This window comes from Psammomys obesus, unplaced genomic scaffold, assembly GCF_907164565.1.
Source record: "Psammomys obesus unplaced genomic scaffold, mPsaObe1.curated_primary_1811, whole genome shotgun sequence".
Taxonomy (NCBI): Eukaryota; Metazoa; Chordata; class Mammalia; order Rodentia; family Muridae; genus Psammomys; species Psammomys obesus.
This window is the reverse complement of record NW_026596256.1, coordinates 10,647,338-10,667,531: the sequence shown is the minus strand read 5'-3', so window position 1 is coordinate 10,667,531 and position 20,194 is coordinate 10,647,338. Positions and strand designations below refer to the sequence as shown.

The window sequence follows — 20,194 nt, the reverse complement described above, 5'->3', positions numbered from 1 at the left end:
GCTTTACAAGACAGAAGTGATAGCAAGTCATCCCACAATGTGCAGAAACAGAAGCATGAGGAAGCAGGAGGGCCCAGCTTTCTCCTTAGCCTTCTGTGTGGAAAAGATAAAGAGAATCTTTCTATTTTTAAAAAAGGCAGTTTCCCTTTCCCAGCAGCTGTGGCCACCTTAATTTTTTGCTCTCAAAAGAAACACTACCAGGAGACATTTGTTAAAGTAGGAGAAACAGCTGTGCTTTGTAACTTTTATTGGAAGTTAGAAATGAAGGCATTCTGTTCTGAAATTGGCATTTGATACTAAAATAATTAACCCCTACATACAACATGAGAACTGAAAGCAGAATATCAGTGCATTATTTTATAGCTTTTCAACGTTCTTTTTCATCTACAATCAAACCGAAATATTAGCTAGTGATGGAGTCGATAATGTCTCCATTTTGTAGAAAAAGATTCTCGAAAGAAAAAAAAAAAGAAAAATCAACTTATGCTCAATAACACAACTAGAGAATTCTAGAGTTCTGGTCAGAAGATGAATTCTCCTGATCCGTGAAGGCATCAGAACATAAGGGTAGTTTGAGATTTCATTGTCAAAGACAAAACATTTTGATAAAATAGTGAGCTCTATTATACCTTTAGGACAGAATAAATGCCACATTTTCAGTATAAAATCCCCATCTCTAGTTTGAGCAACCGCCTGACATAGTCATAATGAAGTACTGTGCCACAGCAGTGTAGTTCTAATGAGCCCAAGAAGGTTTCTTCACTGACATACTGTTTGACTATTAATATGGTTAGATTAAATTTTATAGGACGACTTGAAAAAGTGGCATATGAATAGCAACCAGGCTTTTGCTATTCATTTGCTTTAAGATTATGAAATTGTGAAATGTAATTTCTTTCTTAAGGGAGAAATAATTTCAAATATGATTAGCTGAAAATTCAAAGTCAATTCGTGTGTATATTAGATTTTATCATATAGGTTAGTTCATACTGATTAACATATCACTGACCTCCAACTGTTTCACCTTGTGATAGGTCTGCATTCACTGAGAGCAGCATATACTGTGTGTAGCTTTTTGAGGAAATCTATAAAGAGAGAGTGCCAGTTAATATGTCAATAGTGATGATAGTAGCTCTTAGTGATCAATGTATGATTAACATCAACCACCTCATTTCATCCTCAAAGCAGTTAGACTAGGGCTGTTGTTACTTTGTTTTATAATTGGAAGAAGTGTGTCTGAGCAGAGAGGAAGTTTACAAGCAGTTTAGAGAAGAATACCAACCCAGGAATCCCTAATATCTTAATCTAAACTGCCTTGAGCAGTTGCCTTGACCAGGTGGCTAGCTATACAATGGCTATACAATGGCTACACAGTATTTACTCGATGAGAGGACTGGACTTTTAGAAGTCATTTTGTATTTGTGATAAGACAAGCCAAAGTGCTAATCAATAACTTGTCCATGACCTGTGATACTGCAATAAAATAACGGCATACTCCCACCTCAGGAGGTCTCAGGAGCTCTTCCCTTCTCAACCCACCACACAGGTAGGTAGGCAAAGACAGAGCACACAGGCTGCTGCTCTAAAAACAAAACCAAAACAACTAAAAAGCAAAACAAAACAAAAAAAATCACATGTCATAATTAAAATCATTGTCATCATCTCCAATTTTGTGAAATAATGTAGAAGCATATACTAAAGATCATGAAGCACTTTGTGACTTTAAACTATTGACATTGTTAATAAATTGAGTCCCAAGGAGATACTGCAAAACAATGTGTCTGAAAAAGAAGAGCACTGCCTTTCAAATATTTGTTTTCAGAGATTCCAACTTCCCTCTTGACAATGTTATTTTCTCACTGTCAGTAAGATTTACAAGAGTTATTTACAGTATAAATGGTGCTCACTTGGTCATTTGTTATCTGTGCCCTGAAGCTAGCAAAAAAAAAAAAATAAGATAGCTAAGGATGATACTTCTGTACATGGTACACAGACATGCAATCAGACAAAACACTCATTCTTACAAACTAATAATTTAATTTTGAAATATTCCAGTTGACTCAAGGAATTGGTAAGTTTGAAATGTAATCATTTTGAGGAATGTTGAAAAACAAATGTGCACTTTGATGTATAATGAGAAAATTCTCAAGGTTTAGTATTATTCTTTCCCACAGAAGTAGATTGTGATGTTACTGTGCTCTTAATTCTAATAAAATGGCTGCTCAATTACTGGGAAAATATTTACTTTTGTTCATAACATATGATGTAAAATATACATTTTTTAATGAATTTCATTGTAAACTAAAACGTTATGAAAGTTATCATTCTTATGAATTCAGAGAATACAAAGCTTAGTTAAATGTAGATACAAATGAAAAACTTTTATAAAGTAATATTGAAATGTCACTAATGTCAGTTCAGTGCTTGTAAGAGATATTAAAAGCTTCTCAAAACTGACATTTTTAATCAAAGTAATATTTTTAATAATAGTCCCTCTGTGATCATGACAATCACTCATGTTATTTAAAATCTATTTTCGATACATGTACATAGGCTCAGCTTCAAATGCACGTGGTGAAGGCAGCAGAGTGAGTGCACTCTGAAGGTCACCAAAAGTCTGTGGTTACCAAAGCCATCCACACAGTCTAGGGTTATGAAGAACTCTGTATCATTTGAATACATTATTCTGAGTTTCATCTCCACTGTAGCAAACCAAGCATGTAGCCACAGAAATTTTAAGAATGTGCTATGCTTTCCCAGGACCATGGAACTCACAGAAAATGGAGCCTGGATTTTCTCAAAACCTCTCATAACCTGTTGTGTGTAATCAAGCCATACTCTTCTGCTACAGACTTTCCTTCATGGTAGTACATTGCAGTTCTCAGATGGTCCCTGTTAAAGTTTGTTTGAATGGTGTGATATATTAAGCCAACAATATGCACCGACTCTTGCAAAGACAGATCAAACCCTAATAGAATGACACCCCCAAACCAGGAACTTTGGTTGACAGGATAGTCCATGGCCCTATCTATTTGTTGTCGAAGATCTCTATATAATGCCACATGAGCCCTTGCCCACTGCCACACAAGCTCAGAAAGGACAAATCATTGCGTGTCATCAGTGGAGGAATGAAATGGAAAAGAGCACAGTGTTGAGGAAGAACAGAGGACAGAGGACAACACCTTGTTTCTAATTAGAAGCCACTGATCTCAACTTTTGCAAACATTTTAATTGTACAAATATAGAAAGTATGATAATTCATGTATAAATGTATAAAGTATGTTATCAGATCAAGATAATTGACATTTCTATTTTCTTTAACATTTTACAAAGTTAAGCTGCACTTATTTGCAAGGTACAGTGTGATATTTCAATGTAGGAATAAAATATGTACATATATATAAATAAAATAAAATGTGTATATATACTATACGTAATAAAATGTGTAAACACCTACACATACACACAATCAGTTGATGCGCTCTTCCCCAGGGAGCACTATTTCTCAAATTCTCAGCTTTTCTTGGGTGTTCGTAGTTCCTTGTGTATGGTTGAACCTTCTGGGTCGTTCCACCATGCCCTCTGACATGTCTGTTATTGTCTTTCATCTCATGTTTAAACATTCATTCTGTTGAGGCTTTATGGTTGTAGTTTCTGACATTACTAGGAAACACAATCTCCCAGCAAACCCACTGTTCTTTTCACTTTTAAAAATCTTTCTGCTCCCTTAACTGTAAATTTCCCTGAGCCTTAAGTTCAGGACTTGTACTTGAGATATATCCAACCAGGTTCTACAACTCTGCATTCAGTTGTGTTTTTTCTCTGATTACCTCCATCTTTTGCAGTGAGGCATTTTCTTTCTAAAGGGTGAGGAATATGCTTACCTCTAGATAGATGAATACAGATTTTAACAGTAGTTGAGGATTATGTTGGATTAATAAAACAACAGTTGAAATTTTTCTTCCAAGATCCATGGCTTCATTAGCCCATTGTAGATGAGTTTCCAGTACCAGATAAGGTTTCCCTCTTATTGAACATGTCTTAAGGTCAATAAGTACTTATACCATTCATGTATAAGTACTACTACTATACTTCAATGCTATCAGGCCATGCTGGTTGTTGCTGTGGTTCATAGGCATCATAGCTGGTTGGAAATGTCAGTTACTTTTGCCTCCTTTGTGTTTACATGGTGCCTTTTATTAGAAATTTAGTCTTTAGGAAGGAAACTTGCAGGCCAGTTCAGTGGAGGGGTCTCTTACTCCTGTTAGTGGAAGTTCTGGCTTTTTTAAAACAAAACAAAACAAAAACTCTATTATTTTATGTAAATAGGTGTTTTAATTAGTTACAGTTTATTCACTTTGTATCCTAGCTGTAGCCCCCTCCCTTATCCCCTCCCAATCCCACCTTCCCTCCTTCTTCTTGACACATGCCCCTCCCCCAGCCCACCGATAGGGGAGGGCCTCCTCCCCTTCCATCTGATAGTAGTCTATCAGGACTCATCAGGAGTGGCTGCATCTCCCTGAGGGAGAGGTGATCAAAGAGCAGGCCACTGAGTTCATGTCAGAGACAGTCCCTGTTCCTATTACTAGGGAACCCACTTGGACACTGAACTGCCATCGATTTTAGACATATAATATAGGATAATCATACTAAAATATGTGCACCTAAAGGAGCTAATTAAGAAGGAGGACCCTGGGTAAAATGCTCAATCTTCAGGTTTTTGTTTTAATCCCAAGTGTGGGATATAGAGCTGTTTTTAGTTTACCTACAGCTGATAACAGCCTTTTGTGGCTCAGAGAGAGGTGTGATCTTTGCCAGCTGGAGATAGTGGAACTCTGAGAACTCTGAGAAGGTATATATATGAGAGACAAAGGAGGCTCTGAATAGCACACTTTGAGGAGATAGATGAGGAAGAGGAAGGCTGCTGGTTCTGCCTGACTGCTGGGTAGCCTGACACCTGAGATTGGTATTTTCCCTAAGAACCCTAACCAGCCAGACCTAAGTCAAAAGAGGTCTAATGTCTCCTGTCCCTTCTAACCTTTCTCTTATACATAAGGTCAGGGAGTTGGAAGGGAAGAAGAGGCAATAAGAAACCCAAATAAAATAGAGTAAATAACACCCACAGGCCTCTATGTGTGAAGTGCATGGTTCCTTCAGAAACAGGGGCTTATCTTCCACCACTGAGGTCAACTAAGAGCCATAACAATATCTTCATGTTTTGGGAGTCTCTTGGAGAGCCCTGACTAAAAGCTCAAGAGAGGGCTTCTCATGCCTGTTGGAGCTTTTGCAATACTCTTTAGCTCTTGGAGAGAGCATTGCCTGTTCAGATGGGAAATTTTTGTTTAAACTCTACGTGTATGTCCAAACACCAACTTAGATGATTTATAAATGTTTTAGGTAAATAGTAATATGACTTTTGACTTTTCAGACATTCTTTTTTTAACTTCACTTATTATTATTATTATTATTATTATTATTATTATTACTATTAATACTATTTCTTACAGTTCGTTCACTTTGTATCCCGGCTGTGGCCCCCTCCCTTGTCTCCTCCCAACCACACCCTCCCTCCCCCTTCTCTTCCATTCTTAGTGTTACCTTGTTCTCTTTCTGGTCTTCTCCTATCTTCTTCCCCATGCCTAATTAGAGCATCTCACTTTTACCATTTCTCCCAACAGACCGCTCTGCACTGTGCTGTTCCCCTCTTTTTTGCTCCCTTGACTCACTCCTTCATTCTGGTAATGGTCCCTTTTTACTTCCCTGGTTTCTGTAGTAACTCTAGGATATGCTTTCACACACGAAGGTTCAGAGCTAGAGGTCGTGGACGAGAGAGAATATGTGACATATGTCTTTCAGGGTCTGAGTTACCTTACTGAATATAATCTTTTCTACACATCACTTTACCTGCAAAGTTTATTATTTCATCTTTCGTTACGGCTGAATAATATTCTATCGTGTATACGTACTGAATTTTCCATTTTCATTTGTCTGTTGAATAGTGTTTAGGTTGCTTACTTTTCCTATCTATTGAGAATACAACAGCTTTGAACATGGCTAAGCAAGTATCTGTGTAGTAGTATGTCAAGTCCTTCGGGCATATGCCAAGGAATTATACATTTGTGTCATATGGTAGCCTCATTTTTAGCTTTTTGTGAATTCTCCACACTTATTTCCATAGTGCCTGCTCAAGTTTGCAATTCTAACAGTGAATTAGCGTTTCCTTTTTTTCTACACCCTCTCCAGCATTTGATGTCAAGTGTTTTGTCAATCTGTGCCATTCTTACTAGGGTAAGATGTAATCTCAAAACTTTAATTTTTTATTTCCCCATTTGCTAGAGAGGGTGTACATTTTGGGGATATTTTTTAGCCATTTTTTTTCTTCTTTTGAGAACTGTTTGTTCACAACTCAGGCCCATTTTTTTTTGAAATGTATTATTAGGATTTTTTTGAGCTTTTATATATTTGGATATCAATCATCTGTAATATGAGTAGCTGGCAAAGATTCTTTCCAATTCTCTATGCTTTCTCTTCACCAGGCTGATCTTTTCTTTTCTTTTTTAGTTTTCTGAGGTCCCGCTTGTCATTTGTCGGCCTTTATTCTTAGGCAAGGGGAGGCCTACTCAGAAAACCCTTTCCTTCACCCATGTCCTGTGTGGCACTGCATATGATTTCTTTGAGCAGTTTTAAGGTTTCAGATTTCACATTTAGATGTTGTCCCACTGGAGTTAGTTATTCCAAATATTGATAGACGTGGATCTAATTTCATTTTTTTGGCTTATGGACATCCAGTTTTCCTAGCTTTCTCCGCTCCAGAATGCATCTTTGGCATCATGAAGTTATGTATAATCATGTTTGGGTCTTTGATTTTTTTCAAATGTCTGCTTTGTGCCAGTACCATACTGTTTCTATTGCTGTGACTCTGAAATATGTCATCTTGAGATATGGGATGGCAATCCCCCTAACATTGTTCTTTTTTGTTCAGAATCATTTTGGCTATGTGTGTTTTTTGTGGTTCCACATGAGTTTTAGCTCAGTTTTTTTTTTTTAAATAATGATATGGGGATTTTGATTGGGATTGTATCAAATCTGTATATACCTTTTCATAAAATGATAAGTTTTCACAATATTAATTTGCCAATCCATGAGCATAGGTATTTTTCCACTTTCTTTTTTTTAATTTTATTTTATTTTATTAATTACACTTTATTCACTTTGTATCCCCCCCATAAGCTTCTCCTTCCTCCCCTCCTGATCCCATCCTCCCTCCCCCTTCTTCACGCATGCCCCTCCCCAGGTCCACTGATAAGGGAGGTTCTCCTCTCCTTCCTTCTGATCTTAGGCTATCAGATCTCATCAGGAGTGGCTGCATTGTCATCTTCTGTGGCCTGGTAAGGCTGCTCCCCCCTCAGGGGGAGGTGATCAAAGAGCAGGCCAATCAGATTATGTTAGAGGCAGTCCCTCTTCCCATTACTATGTAACCCACATGGACACTAAACTGCCATGAGCTACATCTGTGCAGGGGTTCTAGGTTATCTCCATGCGTGGTACTCGGATGGAGTATGAGTCTCTGGGAAGACCCCTGTGTTCAAATTTTCTGGTTCTGTTGCTCTCCTTGTAGGGTTCCTGTGCTCTCCAGATCTTACTATTTCCCACTTACATACGATTCCATGCACTCTGCCCAACAGTTGGCATAAGTCTCAGCATCTGCTTTGATAGTCTGCAGGGCAGAGCCTTTCAGAGGCCCTCTGTGGCATATATCCAAAAGAGGCTCAAGTACACAATAAGGACATTTGCTCAACCATGTTTGTAGCAGCTTTATTTGTAATAGCCAGAAACTGGAAACAGCCCAGATGCCCCTCAGCTGAAGAATGGATGCAGAAATTGTGGTACATCTACACAATGGAGTATTACTCAGCAATGAAAAATAAGGAAATCATGAAATTTGCAGGTAAATGGTGGGATCTGGAAAGGATCATCCTGAGTGAGCTGTCCCAGAAGCAAAAAGACACACATGGTATATACTCACTCATATAGACATATAACATAGGATAAACCTACTATACTAAAATCTGTACACCTAAAGAAACTATTCAAGAGAGAGGACCCTGACTAAAATGCTCAATGCCCATCCTGAAAGGCAAAGAGGATGGACATCCACTTTCTTTTAAATATATATATATTAATTATTTATTACTATGTATTCGATTTGTATCCTTGCTGTGGCCCCTCCCTCATCTCCTTCCAATTCCTTCTTTTCTCCCTCTTCTTCCTCCCTGCCCCTCCCCTAGTCCACTACTAGAGGAAGTCCTCCTCCCCTTCCCTCTGACCCTAGCCTATCAGGTCTCATCAAGACTGCCTGCATTGTCTTTCTCTGTGGCCTAGAAAGTTTGTACCATCCAGAGGGTGGGGATCAGAGATCCCTCCACTGAGTTCATGCCAGAAACAGCCCCCATTTATATCTATTTAATTACCTTCTTTTGCCTCATTCCTCAGCTAATATATTGAGCACAATATTGAAAAAGAATGGGGGCACTGGACTTTCTTTTCTCTTCCTTGACTTCAGTGATATTGCTTCAAACCTTTCTCTTTTTAGGGAGATCTTGCTGTAACTTTCTTGTATACATCTTTACTTAGCAAATGTTTATTGAACAGAAGTCAAGAGGTGTGATACATCAGTGAAGCAAGTATATAAACCAGAAATCAAGCAGACAAACCACACAGAGTGCTAGAATATGCTAACAACCACAGAGAGAACATTTGAAGGACGCAGAGAGTGCAAGGAGTGGTATAGACTACAGTGATGAGCAGTACTGTCAGAGAGATCCAGGGGATGGAGTATTTGAGCAAATATTTTAAAGAAACTTTTCTAGATAGCCATTTAATGGAATATGTATTCAAACACAGGGCATAGCAAGTGTGAAGAAACAAGGGAAGCTGATGCTTGACAGTTATAAGAAGAGCAAGGCAAGATGCGTGGGTTAAGTGGGCCCAACTTAAGCGGTAGGTGGCAGTTGAAGAGATGTTCCAGACCACACTATGCCTTGCAAAGCTTGTACAATGAATCACATGGTGAGCCACTAGGGCATGAAATCAGAAATGATAAGCTCTGTCATGGAGTTTTACCACTTTACAGTGTTGAAAATAGACTGTATAGAGGCAAAGGGGCAGAATGACTAGCAAAAAAGTCTATGCAAGAGTGAAAGGGAGAAATAGATCTGGTATGAAATTGGAAGGAAGGATCAGATTTCAGACACAAGCTCAACAGAAAAGTGAAGGACCTACCCTGAATAACACACACAAAAAATGAACAATGCAAAGTGGCCAAAGGGGTTGACCTGAGCAACTGCAAAGAAGCAGTTACAATTTACTTAGGTGGAGATGACATTTTGCAAAATGAATCCTGAATGACCAGTTTAAGGTTGTCAAGGTAAGGTGACTATAAGACACCCCAGAACAGACACCAAGCAGTAGAAAGTTGCAGGAGCCTGCAGTTGTGGGAGCATATCTCTGAAGAGGTTACACCTGAAAAGTTAGCCTAATCGGATGAGACTGCAGAGATTCAACAATAGAAAAGATTCAAGAACAAGTTTTAAGGCTTGACACTCTCTGCAACTTTGAAGTTGAAACAAGAGTAGAAACCAGCATTTTTGTGTCAGAATAACCAATGACCAAGGAAGGAGGAATATCAGAAGACACAATGTCCTAAAGTGAAAGAATAAGGTGCTTCATGATGAAGGCATGTTAAGGCTAGGACAGGGTGCTGAAAGGGTTGAGTAGAAGGGAGCTTGACCCTCGAGTTTAGCACCAACAATTAACTTTCACATTAGGCTCAGATTTTGTTTCTTTTGGCTTTTGCTCAGTTAATTTCTTGGCAGCATGTCCCACTTTCTGAAGCCAAACTCTGAGTCATCCTGGAAATAGATGCTTGTGGTGTAGTGCCAGGTGACGCTTATGACATAGTGTCAAGTCAAATGTCTACCTTCAAATTCTAACGCAGTCGATTTCTCTGAAAGAGGTTGTCCAGACTCCTTCTATGACTGGGTACTGTCTGAGAAGAGGCCAAGAGGAACTCACTCCCATTCTTCTAGAACATTCCCACTATGGTGTATTTCACATTAAGACTGTCAAAGAATATAAAGAACCTGGCTCCTTTTGCTTTAACAGCCACAGCCTGGGTGGTCTCTTTTCTATTCTTTTATATTCAAAGGAATATAAAAAACTGATAAAGATACAGAAATGCTCCAAACTTGGAATCTAAGCATTAACATTGTTTATTATTTATTATGCTATAGATGACATAGCATCCAATCTAATATTCCTGTTCTTAATCAGGTTTTGCCATAGTTTTGCATTCATAGAACAATAAAAATATGCAAAATTCTGGATGAACACTTTAAAGCGTTGAAGCAGGGTAGCTATTAATTCATTATGAAGGTCTCTTAGGAGAATAAACTGCTGTTCCCATAATAACACAAGCATTAGATAACATGAATTTAATTAATAGCTTATAGTCTTGTTTAGAGAAGAGTTATAATATATTTTGACTAAACACCGCATTAGGAAGATACATTTCACAAATTACTATATTATTATATTTTTATTTAATTTATCATTTATTCTCTAATTAAATGTTCAAGAAAATTGGTGGATATTTTCTGAAGTATATTTGAATTTCAATTAATTCACAGTAAATACCCACCCAGTACAAGAGCGTGTTGAAGCACCCTCTTATCTTTTCTTCCAGTAGCTTTGTAATTTCTGCTTTTAATTTGTGTTTATTCTTCTTTAAGTGGATATTGAACTATTTGTTGAAGTAATTGTCCTTCCAATGTGGTGTTGTTCAAACCACCCTGTTTGAAACCACAGGTTTACTTCTGCCTAGTTTCCTGGTCTAAGTGACTGTTTTCATGCCTGTGTTGAACTGTGGTACATTTTGAAGTCAAGTAATATAAAGTCACATGCTCAAAGATTGTCTTGACATGTTTCTTATAATTCCACATAAATTTTAAAAGCTTATTTTGTTGCTTTGAAGAATGGCATATATATTTTATCGAAGGTTGTCTATAATATGTAGATTATGTTGGTATGGCCATAAATATTTTTGAAAACTAAACTTCAAAGTAATTAACTTGAGGATTGGACTATGAATAGGAACACAACATTTTGAAATGTTAAGAAAAAAAATTATTCCTATTTGCCTGAGAAAGCACCAGATTGATTTCCAGAGTGGTTGTACAAGTTTACATTCCCACCAGCAGTGGGGAGGGTTCCCCTTTCTCCACATTCTCTCCAGCATGTGTTGTCCCTTTTTTTTTTTTTTTTTTGTCTTAGCCATTCTGATGGATGTAAGGTGAAATCTCAAGGTCAGTTTGATTTGCATTACCTCAATACCCAGCTATACCACTCCTAGGCATATATTAAAAAAATGTTCAAGTATAAAGCAAGGACATGTTCGTAGCAGCTTTATTTGTAATAGCCTCAACGGAGGAATGGATACAGAAATTGTGGTACATTTACACAGTGGAATACTACTCAGCAATTAAAAACAATGAAATCATGAAATTTGCAGGCAAATGGTAGGAACTAGAAAAGATCATCCTGAGTGAGGTATCCCAGAAGCAGAAAGACACACATGGTATATACTCACTTGTAAGTGGATATTAGACTTATAATATAGGATAATCATACAAAAATCTGAACACCTAAGGAAGCTAAGCAAGAAGGAGGACCCTGGGTAAGATGTTCAATCTTCATTCAGAAAGACAAATGAGACGGACATCTGAAGAGGGAGAAAACAGGGAACAGGACAGGAGCCTATCACAGAGGCCCTCTGAAAGACTCCACCCAGCAGAGTATCAAACATATGCTGAGATGCATAGCCAAACTTTGGACAGAGTGCAGGGAATATTATGAAAGAAGGGGGAGACAGAAATACCTGGAAGGAACAGGAGCTCCACAAGGGAAGCAACAGAAAAATCTGGGCATAGGGGTGTTTTCTGAGACAGATACTCCAAACAAGGACCATGCATGGAGATAACTTAGAACCCCTGCACAGAAGTAGCCCAAGGCAGCTCAGTAGCCAAGAGGGTTCCCCAATAATAGGACCAGGGACCATCTCTGACATGAACTCATGGGCTGGCTTTTGGATCACCTCCACCTGAGGGGGGAGCAGCCTTACCAGTCCGCAGAGGAAGACAAAGAAGCCAGTCCCTATGAGACCTGATAGACTATGGTCAGATGGAGGGGAAGGAAGACCTCTCCTATCATTGGACTGGAGGAGGGGCATAGGAGAAGAAGAGGGAGGGTGGGATTGGGAGGGGATGGGGAAGGGGCTACAACTGGGATAGAAAGTGAATAAACTGTAATTAATAAAATAAAAATAAAAAGTTTTAAAAAGAAATGAAATTAAAGCAGAAGATGCCAGTAAAGACAGGGGCTAGAGCTGAAGAGCCACTGAGTGCAAGGCTTTTGAGGAAGTTGGACAGTAGCCATTGCTACAGCCTGTAATCCCAGAACTCAGGTAGGCAGCAGCAGGTAGATCTCTGTGAGTTCGAGGCCAGCTGGTCTGCAAAGCAAGTCCAGGACAGCCACAGCTACACACAGCTATTTCTCCTGTCTGGAAAAATAGTTGGGCTGTTTAATTTAAAAAGGACTGAATTTACCTTTTCAGTGCAAGTGGAAGATTTTAATCTGAAACAAAAGAGGAATTTTCTGTTTCTGGGCCTCTAATTTAGTTTTCTTGGTTATTTATTGATTGATTTTATTATATTAAGGTTACATGATGTTTTGCTTTTGTATGTATATGTATGATAAAGGCAACTGTGTATATGTCTATAATATGTAGCATAAATTTATATAACAGATGGTCATGTATAAATACAGATAAACATATAGAGATTATTTTGTATGTCTTTAGGTCATTAGTTTTATAGAAACAAAAACAATCTTAATTAGTTTGTATTAAGTACTATATATTTCATACTTATTCAGAACAAAGTTTGAGTAATTCATTCTGAGAAAATAAACAGCTAAAATACAGGTCAGTAATGAAGCAGCAGCTCCAGGCACTTGAACTTCGGAAGAGACGGAGGACCAAAGAGGAAAAGTGATCTCCCCTAAAGACTCAGAATAATTGGTAAATCTGGACAAGAACACGGGCTTGTAACTGCAAAGACCAGGAATTTTTATATTATTCTCATAGGAAAGAGATCCAAAGATCTATCTATACAGCTATCTTGATGGGATACAGATATACAGATATCTTGATGCCCAAGGTCAAAAGAAGCCAGAACACCCATCGAGACGGTTAGGAGTTGGTTGAACTAACATCGGATGAGTTCGATCAAAACATGAGAGAGGCTGAAACTGAACCTCATAGTGGAAAGAGGAAGGCAGAATCTCTGTGGTGCATCTTCAGGATCCATCACTAGAAAACCCTCTATATCCTCCACCTCTTTTTCCCGTGGGAAGCCGTAAAAAGAAACTCCATGAATACTGAATTAAAGAAGGCTATGAAGGAAAAAAAAAAAAAAAAAAAAAAAAGCTGATTGCAAAGCAGAAAAAAAGCAGGGCTCTGAGGATCTGAACTGCCCCAGCTGCATTCCGACTATGAACACCAACTTTGGATCAAACTGCTTTGGCCGGGTTCCCAATGCTAAGCTGGAAGTGGGTCACATCATGGAGGGGACTCCCTGTGACGGCTAGGGTTGCTGTGGCTGACATCCTTGACTCTTTTATAGGCTGGAATTTGGACTTTCCCGGCTCCTGCCTATTGGGCTACTTCCCTCCTCGAACAGCTCTTCTCATAGTGGTGCCCTTAGAAGAGACCCAGAGAGAGGAGCACGGACTCTGGAGGTGAAGACTTCGGTGTTCACTAGCTGAGATCTATAAAACCACAACCAAAACAGGAAAACAAAAAGCAGAGCAAAAAGCTAAAATACACAAGCACAAATGCCCTGCCCAGTTATAACCTCACAGCGCCGGTAGCTTTTGCATCCGCGATTGAACTCAGATAATCTGATTCTAGAGCCAACACTGAGATAGTGTTTGTGGGGCGTTTAATTTGTGTATAGGGGTAAGCATAAGAGCAGATAAGCCAAGCTGGGAACAAAATGCAGAGGATTTTGTTAACTCACGCATGGTGTGTGCAGGTGTGCCAGAAATACGCGGAAATACGTATCAAGACGTGCACTTCTAAAACAGTTTGACTTTGGCAACATGCTTTGGAATTGTCGATTGAGCATTGTATTGACTAAAGTATTTTATGTGTATGTGTGTGTTGTATGTATGTAGGTATGTATAATATAACCTTGAAATTTTCATGTAACTTACACCACCAAGCAACCCGGATAGGATGGCTTCATGGACCAGATGGCTGTGCAGGTTGGAAATGTCACAGTTCAGAATTTTATTCTCTTATGTGCCTGGGTGATTAATTATAACCCAAGACCCAGATTTATGTGAAATAATTTAAACAGAACAGCAGTAACTCTGCCTACAGAATCAATACAGATTTCTTGCTTAACAGACATTTTGTTCCTGTATGTAGCCTATCTCTATACACATACACTCTAATTTATTTGGGGTGATAGAACATTTAGTTGGGGTGTAGAACATTACTTTGGTCAGTAAGTTAGAAAATGTAGCGTGTTTGTTTAGAAATCTTGCTGAAGATTGTTGCTAGAGAATAGCTTATAATTAAGGGGGACTAGGGAGAGGCCCAATTTCATACTATTTTCAGAGAGTGGGTTAGATTTAGTGAACTCAGTGAACTCAGTGGCTGGCTCTTTGATCAGCTCCACCTGAGGGGGAAGCGGCCTTACCAGGCCACAGAGGAAGATAATGCAGGTCTCCTGATAGGCTAGGGTCAGATGGAAAGAGGGGAGGACCTCCCCTTTCAGTGGCCTTGGGTGGGGTAAGGGAGGAGAAGAGGGAGGGAGGATGAGATTAGGAGGAGATGAGGTAGGGGGCTACAGCTGGGATACAAAGTGAATACATTGTAATAAATAAAAAAATAATAAATAAAAAATAAATGAAAAGAAAAGGATTTACTGGACTGCAGACTCCCAAACACAGTATTGTTCCTCTTTCCATTTCATGAAATCCTCTCATCAGCTCTATATAAGACATTTTTCCCATTGAAATAGGAGCAGACTTGGAGCTTAAGCGATTATCTAATGTGTTTGGACAAGTAAGAAACATCTGCCAACCAAGGACCATGTATGGATATGACCTAGAACCCCTGCTCTGATGTAGCCCATGGTAGCTCAATAACCAAGTGTGTTTCCCTAGTAAGGGGAACAGGAATTATTTCTGACATGAACTCATGAACATGAACTGTTCCGAGAGAGAAACAGTCTTGCTAGGCCACAGACAAGGACATGGCAGCCAGTCCTGAAGATACCTGATTAAGCTAGGGTCAGATGGAAGGGGAGGAGGATCTCATCTATCAGTGGACTTGGAAAGGGGCAGGGAGGAGATGAGAGAGGGAGGGTGGATTGGGAGGGAATGAGAGAGGGGCTAAGGCTGAGATACAAAGTAATAACCTGTGATTAATATAAAAAAATAAAAATAAACATCTGGAATGAGGGGCTCATGCCCATCTTCAATCCTTGTCCTTGCTTCTATTTAGCTCTCATTAAAATTTAATATTTTCTTGAGTTATTCCTCAATGATACAAATCACCAGTCAAATACTCTTTAATAAAAATTTCAGTTGTTACATATATATGTAAAACTGTGTACACCCATGACTCCTTCCAAATACAACCAAACCTCTGTATATATGAACGCCATATCCACAAAAATATTCAAAATTTGTATTAACACAGAGTATGGACAAAATTATATTGATATTTTATTTTAATTTTATTTATTCCTTTTCTTGAAAGAGACTTTCTTTTCAAATAAAGTATCTTGGTTATAGCTTCCCCTCCCTTTACTCCTCCCAGTTTCTCCCCATATCCCTTCTCATTCTGATTCATACCCTTTTTGTCTCTCATTAGGAAACAAACAGGCGTCTAAGGGATAATAATAAAGTAAAATAAGGTAAAACAAAACTAACAGCCAAACAGAATGAAATTAAGAAAAGGAGCAGAAGAAAAGGCACACGAAACAAATATAAATGCACAGACCCACTCATTCTCACACACAGGGATCTCATAAAGACACTAATCTGGAAGCCATAATATATGGGGAAAGGACCTCTGGGTTAAATAATTAATAAACAATTAAAAAGATAAAATTAAAAAAATCCCTGACACATTAAGAGACAAAGAATCTTCGACGATGTTTTGGAGGTAGTGGAGGTAGCTTTCTGTTGGCATCTATTGAATGCATGTACCGTCCACTTAAGTTTAGTTGATTTTCCCAGGGAGACTCTCCTGGGGAAAACATTTTCATTTACAAGGGGTTATCAGTTGGAGATCGCTTCTGGTTTAGGGGTGGAGGCATGTGTCCTCCTCTCCATTCAGCTCTAAGACCCTGTACTGTCTAGTTTTGTGTGTCAACTTGACACAAGTTAGTCATCAGAAAGGACTCTTGGTTCAGATCATGCCTTGATGATGAGCAGCTGTAAGGTATTTTCTCAATTAGTGATCAGTGGGGGTGCACCCTGCCCATTGTGAATGGTGCCTTCTCTGGGCTGGTGGTCCTGGGTTCAATAAGAAAGCAGGCTGAGCAAGCCATGGAAAATAAGTCAGTAAGCAGCACCCCTCCATGACCTCTTGCTTTTTGGTCATGGTGTTTCCTTGCAGCAATAGAAACCCTAAGAAAAGTTGGTGCCAGTGTAGTGGAGTATTGCTGTGACAGACCTGACCATGTGTTTTGTGAAGGATTATGGAAGAAGTATGGAACCTTGGGCTAGAAAAACCATTGAGTGTTAAGAGCTCTGAGGGATGTTCGGTGGAAGATTAGAAGATAAAAATACTGAGAGAAGTACAGTGGAGGCCTGGCTTGGGAAATTTCAGAGGGAATTTAAAGATACTATCAGGGATATTTGCTATTTTGATTTAAGATTTTGTGGTTCTGGTTAGCTGGGGCTGAAGAATCGGCTGTGACTAACAAAATACCAGAATTACTAAGGTGAAACCTTTGTATTACTGGATGATGGATGCTGGTTGTTGGAGCTAAAAAAATTAGCATCGATTTAAAAAAGACTAACATCAATGAGGTGAAATTTTCTGGGAAACGTTTCCAGAGAACACGGAGAAGCTGTGTTCCAAAGGGAGCCAAGACTATGCCTTGTGTTGGTAGCTGGAATTGGTAATATGTTAAGGGTCACCCAGCTGGTACTGGTTTTGAAGTCATGAGGGGGTCATGGAGAGTAGCTGACTTTGGGCACTGTGAGAGGTCAGGAGAAGCCACTGGTGAAGGCGCAGCCTCAGTGGCAGTTGAAGGCCCAGGACTGAAGGGTCATGAAGAGAAGTCGAGGCTTGCTCCCAGGAAGAGAGCCTATGAGAGACTGTTGGTGACAGTGCAGCCCCGTTGGCCCAGAAGACCCGAGAATTTTGGCTTATCCAGGACCACAGGATGACCACCAAGAGCAGGAACAGCAGTGGCATGGAACCATCTGGGGCCCAGAAGATTAGCTGTATGTGTGTTGCAGACCGTCGATATGGGGAAGTGAGGTGGAAATGCCCAGAAGATTGTGCGTGGTTCCCAGACTTTGAACATTGTGTTATTTTTCACTGTTGAAAGTTTTATTTTATTGAAAGTTTGCTTTACTCAGTTTTTGACTGTGTCCTGATTAAATCCTCTTGAAGAAAGTAACTTAACTTTTGACTTTTACCGAAGCCCACGACTGACTTTGAACTTTTAGAAGAGATTTTGGATTTTTAATGAGATTGGATACATTTTAAAGATACTGAACTTTTAATGTTCTTGAATTTGTAAAGTTTGTGAAGTTTTAAAGTTATTTATATTTTATATTATAATATTAATATTAACATGCCATCTTGGGGTAAATGAGAAAGGAAAAGTTCTAACTGAAAAGCAATATATTTGTGCATTGAGTTGACAAGGGGTCAATTGTACTGGTTAGTTTTATACCAGCTAAAGTCATCTGGGAGGAGGGAACCTCAATTAAGAAAATGCCTCCTTAAGACTGGGCTGTGTGCAAGCCTGTATAGCATTATCTTAATTAGTAATTTTGAGGGGGGCACCAGCCCATTGCAGGTGGTACCATTCCTGCATTTGTGTCCCTGGGTTCTACAAGAAATCATGATGATAATGTCATGGGGACCAAGCCTCCGTGGCCTCTGCATTAGTTCCTGCCTCTAGATTCCTGCCCTGCTTGAGTTCCTGCCCCACTGCTTTTGGTGCTGAAGGTGAGTGAAAGAAACCCTTTCTTACCCAAGTGGCTTTTGGTTATGGTGTTTTATCACAGAAATAGTAACCCTAAGACATAAACATTAGCACTATTTACCTTTTTCATCTTCCTCAATGGCAGATCCTCTCAATGCAGCAGTCAGTGTCACTTCCTGAAAGGCTACTATCTTAGTTATTGTTCTATTGCTGTGGAGAGGCACTAGGACCCAACTGGTTGTGTTGTTGTTGTTTCCTGTATTATAAAACAGATCAGAAGAAATTTTAATACCATTTTAAATATCATTTTTAACTCATTTCCTTAGCATAGTGTAAGTTGAAGATCTCCTACTTGAAATCAACCATCTAAGTTGTTCCAGTATCCAAAAACATGTTGCTTCAAGAAAAATGCACACAATGACAGTTGTTTCATAACAGCAACAGGAACAAAACTAGGACTTCAGTCATAGAAGTTTTTTTGTTTGTTTGTTTTGTTTCAATTTCTTAGAATTTTCTACGCAATTAATCATGTCTTCCTTTCAAAATGAGTGAAGGAGATTGCTCCATACTGATGGATTACTCACCTGGTCCCCTGAAGTTCCATTTCTCCTGTATTGGTGTGGGGTGTCCCTGTTCAATTCCCTGTTGTTCTAGCCCAGCAGGTCATTCTCCAGTGATGGGACCCATAAAATAATTTTGAATATATTATGGTCATCTTCTTCTGTTTATTGGTGAAAAATCTGCTGAGTTAGGGTTGTGTCTTTTTAATTTTCCTGCTAGATTTTCTTTACCATCTTCATTGTCATACTCACCTTCTTCATCATCACCTCTATCAAGTCCATTGTCTTCACCATATTCATCTTCAATCTCTGATATTCCTACTTGTTCCTCTTCATAAGGGAGGAGGCTGTAATCAGGATGTGATCGGGATATAGAATGAATAAATGAATAAATTTTTTAGCAAAAAGAAGGTATGTTGTGGCCTTCCCAAGATTTGCGAAGGTTTGTGCTTGTGTCTGTCCTCAGCTGGGGTTGCTTTTTTATTTTCCAAAGCTGCGGTTTCATATTTTCAAGATCTATTCATGCCTCTGCTCTTTGGTGTCTTTTCAGCTGGTTTGTTTTGATCAAGGTCTGTAATAGGGGTGTGAACATGATGAAAGGCTGGGTACTGAAAAAGTTATGACATTGCAGGAGGTGGCAGAAATTTTCAAGATAGCACAGTATAAATGATACACTATTCAACTGCAAGAAGCTGAACAGCATGAGTTTTCTCATTAAATAAGGCAGTTGTCATTTCTCCTCTGTGATTGTTGGGCTTGACAAATTGAAACACAGCCCAATGGAACAATCCACATAGGCCTGCACAGTCTGCTAGAGAATCACATTCACAGGGCCTGGGCAGAAGTGGTCTGTAGCTACTGAAATTTCTGTGGATCCAGGTAGGGGCCACAATCTCCATGTTTACTTGTATAGGGACAGACTTATTCATTGTTTGTCCAACAGTATCCTCTTCTGCTTTATTTTCCTTCCAGGTCCGTAGCCACCTCTGTCTTCCTTTGTATCTGATGATGAAAGAGAGGGAAACTTTTTGTTTTTGTTTTTAAGAAAACTTATTTAACTGGAGGCTTGCTTATAGCTTTAGAAGGTTAGTCTATGCTCATCACAGTGGAAAGCAGACAGGGATGGCACTGGAGTAGCAGCTGAGAGGGAGAGGGAAAGGGAGGGGGAGGAGGAAAGAGGAGGAGAGGGAGAGGGAAACATTTGGTCTGGCATGGGCTTGAATGTTTCAGGCCTGCTCCCAGTGATGCACCTCCTCCAAGAAGGCCACACCCTGTTTGATACCACTTAGAAATAACTCCCATCAAATTATGAGTCCATCAGTTGATCATTTG

At 39.2% G+C, this 20,194-nt stretch overlaps 1 pseudogene; it reads left to right on the top strand.

The window, feature by feature from the left end:
- The first annotated feature begins 13,265 nt into the window (after positions 1-13,265).
- Positions 13,266-13,704, top strand: LOC129668688 (protein BUD31 homolog; annotated as a pseudogene).
- The last annotated feature ends 6,490 nt before the right edge of the window (positions 13,705-20,194 follow it).